The sequence below is a fragment of the Asparagus officinalis genome, chromosome 3, assembly GCF_001876935.1.
Source record: "Asparagus officinalis chromosome 3, Aspof.V1, whole genome shotgun sequence".
NCBI lineage: Eukaryota > Viridiplantae > Streptophyta > Magnoliopsida > Asparagales > Asparagaceae > Asparagus > Asparagus officinalis.
This window is the reverse complement of record NC_033796.1, coordinates 70750175-70759450: the sequence shown is the minus strand read 5'-3', so window position 1 is coordinate 70759450 and position 9276 is coordinate 70750175.

Sequence of the window (9276 nt, the reverse complement as noted above, 5' to 3'; positions counted from 1 at the left end):
TAATCCGATTAAATACCAATTAAAACTTATTAACAAGTTATCCTAGCAAGTATGAAATACAACAATGTATATGATCTAGGATAAGCAAAATGAACAACAAGATATATCCTAACAATGAGATATAGGCAATGTATGTGCAAGGATATATAAACTCAAGGGTAAACAATCTAAACTATATAGTGGGCAATATAATCAACAAGCAACATACAAAGGCGATATAAGATATAAACATAAAAGAAGTGCGCCAATGCAATCACAAATATGCAATATGATTACGGAGTTCGGTCCCCACGACCTACGTCTCTTCTCCTCACCTCGAGGAGATCTCCACTATCACAACCGGGTTTTCTACGTTCACCCGAACAACGTTTACACCTCACAATACAATCACTATGTAATCACACCTCACACACTAAGTGTTGGTCCTAGCCCGTGTCCTCCTCCTCAAGTGATCGGTTACAACCTCTCCCTAGGCACGTCAACCGACGCCACTCCTCTTGGATTCGACCCCGTCTCTCACCACACACTTCTCTCGGTGTACAAGTGTATTACAAGTGAATCCTCACAATTAGGCACAATATGACAAAAGATTGTTTTCTCTCTAACAAGGTGAGAACTCAATTAAGCACAACTCTTAGTCACAAACCCACAACCCCAAATTATACTATGAATGTAAATACAATAAGCTCAATAGGTTGTGTATGAACAAAGAGATAAAATAATATAAACTCAATATGAAATCTAGCTTATGAAATTAAGAACAAACTTATAAAATGCTAGAATTGAGTTTAAGTAAACTTCTCTATAGATGACAAGAGAGAGGGAGAAGAATGAATGCTCAAACACCAAGGATGATCTCCTCTTGCTCTTGTGAAATTTGCTCCACAAACCAAACTCTTGTAAATGCTTAAAAGCTTTTTAAACAAATACTAAAAACAAACATAAACCCTTGATTAAAACTTTCTTAAACTTGTTTTAAAACTCTCTTGGATAGATTGAAAGAGAACAGCAATAGGGTATTTATACCCATTCAAAATCTCAGTCAAACCACTAAGTAAAGGTCCAAAAAGCCCCAGAAGAATCAGCTCAGAAAATGGCCGTTGAAGTCAAACGGTCATATTGTCGGTCGACCGGAAATTCAGTCGGTCGACCGATGGAGCGCAAAAGCACGAAAATCAGCTCTGGACAATCGTCGGTCGACCGGTGCGGTCGACCGATGGAGCTTTCGGTCGACCGGACCGGTCAATATCAAATAAATTCCAAAAAATGTAAAACTTTGGGGAATGATTGTAGACATGATAATAAACATGCTACAATGACTGGTTATCAAAAAGGACTTCCCAAATGAAAAATATCATCATTTTACAAACTAGTCCAAAACATGAAAATATGAGATACTTGAATTTTGATGTTTTGACATAAACCAACTTTTGAAACTTTGTGAAATGTTTCTATAGACTTAGTAAAACATGTAAAAACTGATATTGAAGTCTATAAACTAATAAAACAATATTTTCACAAAATTGCATATTCTATGCAATGTTTTCAAAAACACAATAGAAAATATGAAATATATAATTTCATATATTTCATAAAAACTCAAAACACATGTATGTATATATATATAACTATATATATGCATAGAAACCAAAAGTTATGTATATATATATATATAACTATATATATACGAAGAAACTAATAAATGTGTGTGTATAGATAATTGAGCTTAGAGTACTTAACACACATAATATAAATCCTAAACTAAATTACCCAAGCTAGATCTTGATCTTCAATTAAGCTTGACTTGGTACACTTGCGGATGAAGCTTGAACTTAATCTTTAACTTGAATTGTATAGGCTTCAACCCGACATTCCGCCAACCTCCTTTGGATATCATCGTTGAAGCGCAATCCATCCAACCTCCAACAACGTTGTTTGTCTACAATATATAAGAATGTACAAACACTAGACAAACAACATTAGTAGTAAATTGTTTGTTAAACATTATCAAAACAAAGAGGCCAACAGATTGATCTCATCGGCCAAAGACTGCTACAACACTGCCACAACTAAAGATGGCATCAGATAAGTTTTCAAAACTCATACTTTTTTCAGACCCGCCATCAATGGTAGGCTTTTGTTTATCAAAATAGCCCCCATTAGATTCGTTTAGTGCTTCCTGAGATGTATATTACTAATATCAATACCTTATTCACTCCGACGGGAGAGATTGGTATTGTATTGCTTGAGATATTCAAAGTGTCTTTGCTATCAATGGGAGAACAACCATATAAAGAGTTCTTCCCAATGAATAAAGAGTTGGGGGGTATGACACATTATGCTTATATTAGTGAGATATGAGAAAGAAGGGGAATGTACCTTGGGTGGAGTACCTCTTCAAGAATGCGAGAAAGAAGGGGAATGTGGAGCCCACCCCACCTAGTACTAGTCTTGAGGTGGAGAATAGAATAGTGAAGCATGATCTGGTGATCCACACTACTACTTGGATGAGTGTGGGCTTAAAGTAGGAGACAAATTTGAAAGCTTTCACCATTAGGTTGAAGAGCCCATCTCTACACAAGCTTTGCTCATAGATTTTCCTTCGATCTAGCTAAAGAGATTTATCATGCTAGCTTGGTCCAAGAACTGCATCTCCATCAAGATGTTCTACGTCGCAGTTCTGCTTGCTCATAGGTATAATTTAGCCTTGCTCCTGACGGTGACCAGTGGCATCCATCATGAATTGATGGAGTTGGTGCCAAAATATCAGAACTAATAGGTGGTTACCCGAGAGAGGAAATATTGATTCTAATGTGGATCTACCATACACTTATTTGATGGAATGGTATACACTTAATTGTTCTTCACTTATGTCAGCCATCATAAGGCGTGATGGGGTCATGTTATTATTAGGATATGAGTCCTCAAAGTCGATGATCAAGTAAGCTAAATTATGTAGGGGGCAAGGATCACTATTGCCTCTATTGCTGCTTCCCGGATATTGTCGGGACCAAGTTCAGTGATGAATTTGATGATGGTCTTGGGCCAGAGGGGTTCACTTACTTAATTAATGGTTGCTTCAATTGGTTTGTTAATACTAGACTTAGGCATCTTGTCTCCCACCTAAATAGGACAGAAGGCTACATTAAGCCTTATCTTCCTTGCTATTTTGCACTATAGTTTTGGTGTGACCAGCTTTATGTTGGTAATCCAAATGAGACTGCTATGCTCTAGGAGTCTTATTGACAGAGCTCGTACTTTGTACCACTTCGTCACTAGGGACACCGGAGCCAAGTTCATCTTATTGTACCAAACTCCCAACTGCTACATGATTTTAGGTTTTTGTAAGTGGCATAGCATGGTTAATGTTCCAAGTCCACACTTCAAGGTAAACAAGATCAGACTACAGTAGATCATCTAGAGGTACAAGGAAGCTCAAGGAAGAGATCCAAGAGTAGAGTGCACAGACTCCATGAATATCTTGTACAAGCAAGGCTAGATGGGGATGATGATGATCTGGACACAGCCATCAAGAAGTCACCACTATAAAAACTTTTTGGTATTATCATACGAGAGCCGATGGCTTGTCGTGGAGTGGTAGGTGGAGATACCAATGGGAAGAGACCACGTCAATCTCATTGTCCCTAGAAACCAACCAAATATCGATTCTTGGAGTTGACCATGAAGGAGAAGTCTCTAAAAAAAGAGAAATACCCTAAGGCTTCAGCACATGAAACAGTAGCTGAGTATATGGCTGCTTTAAGTAATTTTCTTATTTATCATCATTTTGATTCGATGAATATATGCTCTAAGGATGCATGCTCCTTGCTTGCAGATAAGGAATCCTTACGAGTCGATCGAATGGATTCACAGGGGGAAGAAAATGTCGACTATGATGTCGATGCTTACATCACCAACCGTGATGAATCCTCATCGAGGAGAAAATGCAAGAAGATCTTCTTGCATTCCAGGTGTGATTTCATTCCAGGTATGATTTCATTCGCAGGGATGATATAGCCATTTCAACTTGATGATTAACACTTCATCTCTTTCATTTTGTAGATATTGAACCTGAACTGGAAGTAGGTACCACAATGATCACACTTTCTCCTATTGCCGAGGTCATTACTAGGCATCTGATCAATTAAAGACTAGTCCAAATTTGATAGAGATGTGCCAATTTATTCGTTTTTCTAAGGAGACAAGATGGGGTCGAGCTACGATCCGAGTCTCAAGTTGAGAGCGGACCTATAGTGACAATAGAGGATCTTGTCACACCATAAACTAAATTTATCACTGTTGAAGATACGCTTGTGATCACTGCTATGACAACAATGTTGGTTGTACAGCAGTCTAAGCCTTTAGTCACAAGAACTCTCGTGTCTTCTAAGCACATTGATGTTTCCAGCATGTTAGCTTCACTTGCTTAGTTCATCATGCCAGGTGTGGGTGAACTCCATACAGTATCAATTACTCCTCTTGTCATGACTGTGGCTTTATTTGTTATAACTGAGGTAGGCTCATCAAGGTAGGTGGAAATTTCTCTATCTCTAGACTCTAATGATTCAGCCAAGTCAAAGATCTAGATCTTGCCTAAAATCTCAATGAAGCTATTTAGCCAAAGCGTTGAGAGTGCTATTGTTGTCGGTAAAGCTTATTCTCTGGCACTAAGCATTTGTTGCAGAGTAAGCTAGACACCCTTGCATCAGCTGCTAGAGTTGGATGTGTTGAGCCTTATAAGAGAATGTTCAACCAAGCTGAACTTTATTTCCTAGAGTTACAAAGTCTTTGTGAGTCCAATGTCGCTACTGCCATGGTGCTTGAGTTTCATCGCCTCATGATAGAGTGTTGTAGGCTTGAGGAGATAGCCTGCAAAGAGGTGGAACAAGTTAACTAGTTTCTTCAAGAGTTAACCACTCGACTTGCTGAGATTGATAGTAAGAATGTTGAAATCACTGGTGCCATCTTTGTAAAGGATGTCACCGTCAACGGGGCTAAGGCTATCATAGCCGAAGCACATGCCAAACTGGGGATGACCCAAGAGCAAAAAGAGGAACTCGAGGCTAAGCCTAAAGAGGAACTCAAGGCTAAGCCTACAGAGTTGGCTATCAAGAAGGATCATAGCGTGGAGTGTTTTAAGTTGGTGCAATCCTGATTGGATGCCGTTAAGACCTAGGCAATTCTAGCAAATCCAGAAGCTTTGAGAAAGCAAGCTTTGAAGAGCTCCACGACATGTGCTAGGTAGGAATGGCCAAGTGTGTTGAGCGCATCAGGTCTTTTTATCACTCATAATTCTTGGCTTATCTCCATCTTGTGTCTTTTGCTTTTGTAATAGCTTAGCTCTTTTAGCAATAAAGAATTTTACTTTTGGTATCCAAGGTCGAGTGATAGAGGAGTAATGTTAATATATCGTATGACATTTATAATTGCTAACAACTCTAAGGGGAAAATGGCTAAGTAATATGGTTCAACTAGCCAAATAGGAGTTGGCAGAGGTGTAGTGTTAATTAGTTGATGGATTCATACTGATAGAGGTGTAGTGTTAATGTATCAAGTTTGTATAGTTAATATTGTTCAAGGTGTGATGTTAACATAATAGTGTTGAGGAATTTAACACGGTGTAGTGTTAATGTGTCAAAATGCAATAATTGATAGAGGTGTAGTGCTAACTGGTTAGGTTCAAGGGAGTCTAAGGGACAACTACTATTTAGAAGTGTTAATGTTAACGATATGAGAACCGATAGAAGTATAATGTTAACTGATCAATTTTAGAAAAGGGATTAACAAAGTTGATGGATTCATATTGATAGAGGTGTAGTGTTAATGTATCAGGTTTGTAGAGTTAATATGTTCAAGGTGTGATGTTAACATAATAGTATTGAGGAATTTGACACGGTGTAGTGTTAATGTGTCAAAATGCAATAATTGATAGAGGTGTAGCGCTAACTGGTCAGGTTCAAGGGAGTCTAAGGGACAACTACCATTTAGAAGTGTTAATAACGATATGAGAACCGATAGAAGTAGTATAATGTTAACTGATCAATTTTAGAAAAGGGATTAACAAAAGTATGATGTTAACCGGTCAGATCCAAAGAAATGTGAAACGTTCAGATGTATATGTTAACATGATTATAGCAAGGGTTTCCCAAGGTAACACAGAGTTGTAGTGTTAACTTGATAACTCATAGGGTATTTTGTTGAGATTGAATTTTGATAGTTTTGGTTAGGAAATCATTCTCATGGTCAGAGATGAAAATTTAAATATGACCAATATCTCCATGGAATGATGAAAGGCTTAATTCAAGGGTAATATGTCTGTTACCATTCGGATCAATTAGGCGGTATACTCTATTTTAGCAGACTATCTCTACTACAAACGGGTCCTCCCATTTGGATTTTCCTCTGATTTTGTATGTCATGATTATGAAATGACGAACAGTTAAGACCAAGTCTCCTTTAAAGGATCACTCTTTGAGTCTCCTATTAAAGGCTCTTAATATTTGACATTGATACATCTCGATTTGTTGTTGAGCTTTTAGTTTTAACTCGTCCAAAACCTCTAGTTCTTGGAGCCGCCTCTAATGATGTTCTTCTATCATCATCTGCTCTATGAATGCGGTTCTCAATAATGGAATTTGAATCTCTAGTGGTACTATAGTTTCACATCCATATACTAAAGAGAAGGGTGTAGCGCCCATGGGAATACGGACCGTTGTTCGATAGGCCCAAAGACACTTTCCAAGTTTCTTATCCTATTATCATTTATTGGTCGAGATGAACTTCTTCAGAAGCTTGATGATGGTCTTGTTGGATGCTTTGGCTAGACCATTAATAGCCGGATTATATGGCATAGAAGCCACAACTTGGATTCTATATTTGTCACAAAATTTGAAGAATGACCAACTGATAAATTGTAGGTCATTGTCATGGACAATCCTCCAGGGGACGTAAAATTAGTAGATGATATCATATTTTAGGAACTTGACCTCATTGAAAGCCTTAACTTTCTTAAGCATGATAGCATTAGCCAACTTGAAGAAGTAATCAATGATGGTCAAGATGAATCGATGGCCTTTAATAGACGGTAGGCTGATTAGCCCAATGACATCCATTCCAACATCTCGAATGACCACAAAGCAACAGTCATATTTAATTCTTCTTGGAGTTAGTGTAGGAAGTATGCATGGAACCGGTATGTATAGTACAACATACAATAATTGTCAACAAATAATAGCCTAAAAAAATAAGTCAGTCCTGGAGTTTAGGCCTAGGTTGATGAGCTACACATGTATAATCATTGGCTTCTTTGAGCGCCTATTGGGCTTCACTTGGTGAAAAACATCTAAGCATTATGTACTCAAACGATCTGCGGAACAAAGTTTATATAGCAGAATCATAGAAGAAGCAGGAGGCTCTCCTTTGGATGGATATTGCTTGCTTCGGATCATCAAGCAATATATCATTCAAGTCATAGTCGATGATTGAATAATGCCAATCATTGCTTTAAAACCCCCAAGTGCAGCAAGGACTTCATTTACTCCTAGGATCTATTTGGAACAACATATCTCGTGATTGGCTACTATAATGTGCTTGGTAGACTAGGAGTTTAATGTTGAAGTAGCTGCAAGTGACACCCATGAATCAGCCTAGCTGTTATCAAAAGAATAAGCAAGCTTCAAGACCACTCCATGATAGGGTAAGAGATCATTGTGTTGGACCTTATATTCTTCTTTTATCTGATTGCTGATTAGTTTAGAATTAACATGTGCTTCAAGGTATTTGGCACCTATGTCTTGGGCGAGTTGTAAGACAACTAAGAGGGCATTGTCCTCAACCACATTATCGGAACAGAGATCGGTTAGTGAATAGGACCAAGGAATGACGTGACCATGTAGATCATTAAGCACAAACCCCCAAACCTGCAAAGGCCATTCCCTTGTGACTGCGATGTGATGCGCCACAAAGTAAAGTTACCTCACCTAGTGGTTTAAGGTGACGTTCAATTCAAACACCTCATCTGGAATGTCTTCGTGGGGCTTGGAAGACTCGGGGATGGGATGACCTACGAGGAAGTCAGCAATTGCTTGTCCTTTAATCGCTTTCTGAGATACGAATGACACATTGTACTGGGAAAGCAGAATTGCACATTTTGCAAGCCTGGATTTTAGAGATATTGGCTTTACCATGAGTACCCATAAAGGTTTAACTCTTAAAATGATGTGGATAGATTGGCTGGTTAGGTAATGTCGTATTTTCTAAACTACAAAAGTTAGATCTCAACACTCTTTTTCGATCGGATTATAATTATGCACAACATCAATCACGGTTCAGCGAAGATAGTAAATGGTATGTTGATGACCATCATCATTTTTTAGGAAAGAAGTACTCTAAAGAAGTAGTCTATAGCTCTAACATAGTTCACGAATGGTTTGCCTGATACTGGCACAATTAGAACATGTAGTTTGGCGAGGTACTCTTTAATCTTATCGAAAGCTTTTTGATAGACATCATCCTAAATGAAAGAAACATCCTTTTTTAATCAACCTTTAGGATGGCTAGCATTTTCTGGATGAATTAGCTATGAATTTGCAGGCGAAGGCTAGAAGTTCTTATAAACATTTGAGTTTTTAAGGTTTCATGGAGGTGGCATCTCCTGGATGGGTTTAACTTTTTCTAGGTCAACATGTATCCCTTTCGATGCTATATTGAACCTGAGAAATTTTTCTAATAATACCCCAAGGAAAAAGTTGGTTGGGTTCATCTTGAGTTGGTGTTTTCTAATAATTTCAAACACCATTCTCAAATCATTAAGGTGATCCTCTTTGCGATGACTTTTGATTGCAAGGGCGTTAACGTAGCATTCCGTTGTCTTGCATAAATGCTTATAAAAGATTGTGCTCATTGCATGTTGATAGGTAGTAAAAAATTCTTCAAATCAAATAGTACTACTATATAGCAACATACTCCCAAGGGTGTTCTGAAGACTGTGTACTTTTCATCATTCGAATACATCTTAATTTGGCTGTATCTATACATGTAGGATATGAATGACATCCTCTTGAACCCACACATATTATCGATCATCCACATCCATGATAAGGAGAGTGAACCCATCTTTTGGACAGGCAAGATTATGATCTCTAAAATCGATGTAGATTCTGATCTTGCCATTTTTCTTTGTCGTAATGACAATATTGGCTAGCCAGATTAATTTTTTTCTTCATAAATGAATCCTCACTCAATTGATTTTTTGGATTTCGATCTCGATCTAATTGA